The sequence below is a fragment of the Leptodactylus fuscus genome, chromosome 3 (genome assembly GCF_031893055.1).
Source record: "Leptodactylus fuscus isolate aLepFus1 chromosome 3, aLepFus1.hap2, whole genome shotgun sequence".
NCBI classification, from domain to species: domain Eukaryota; kingdom Metazoa; phylum Chordata; class Amphibia; order Anura; family Leptodactylidae; genus Leptodactylus; species Leptodactylus fuscus.
This window is the reverse complement of record NC_134267.1, coordinates 124,368,751-124,369,823: the sequence shown is the minus strand read 5'-3', so window position 1 is coordinate 124,369,823 and position 1,073 is coordinate 124,368,751.

The window sequence follows — 1,073 nt, the reverse complement described above, 5'->3', positions numbered from 1 at the left end:
TGGAATTGCAAAGACAATATATAACGTTGGCATTTGGCAAGGAAAAATGCAAAACACGTTCTTCAACACAGCACAGTGTTTGTGAGAAACGAGAATTGTGATTGATACAGCACACTGACGGAAAGACTGTAATGACTGCTGGTCTAATAGCGTGACAGACAGATAGACACAAACTTTGGATCCAATCTCTCTCTCTCCCTAATATAATTTTTTTTCTTGTTCCTATCTTTCAGAAAATGGACACTTTATTCTCCTGCTTGGGCTGGTTTAATAACACACGACTCATTACTCACCTCCTATAGTAGTTGTGCTGATGTCTGATACTTCCTGTTTTGCTTGTCAAATGGAGAATACAACTTCCAGTCCAGTGTCTGTAGAAAAGTTACCAAGACAACAGTGACTAAAATACATGGCACAGGAGGAACAACAAAAGAGACTATTTGTCACAGATAAACAGAAGAGGGGCACATACAGAGCTATTAGGTTGTATTGACAAGATAACTAATATAGCAGTGGACTTGAATGTGTTACTGCATAGTTTTCTATATCTACAGTGGTTTGCAAAAGTATTCATACCCCTTGAACTTTTTCACATTTTATCACCTTACAACCACAAACAAAAACGTATTTTATTGAGATTTTATGCAAGACAAGGTGTCATTTTATTTATACCATTTTGGGAAAGGTCTGATGATTAGATCACTTTTTATTTAAAAATTTTTAGGGGACAAAGTGTTGGGGAAAAAAATCGCCATTTGGCTATTTTGAATTTTTTTCCCTGTTATGGCTTTCACCATATGGGATAAATATTTTTTAGATTTTAATAGCTTGGGCATTTGTGAACATGAAGATACCTAAAGTGTTAATGTTTATTACTGTTTATGTATTTTTATATGTGATCTAGGGACAGTGGAGTGATATGTATTTTTTGTGGGTTTTTTAAAAAAAGTTTTTTTAAATTTTCTTTTACTTTTATTTTTAGTAAAGGTTTGATTGCTGATATAATACACTGCAATACTAATGTGTTGCAGTGTATGGTCAAATCCATTGCCTTCTATTACATGCTGCCTATG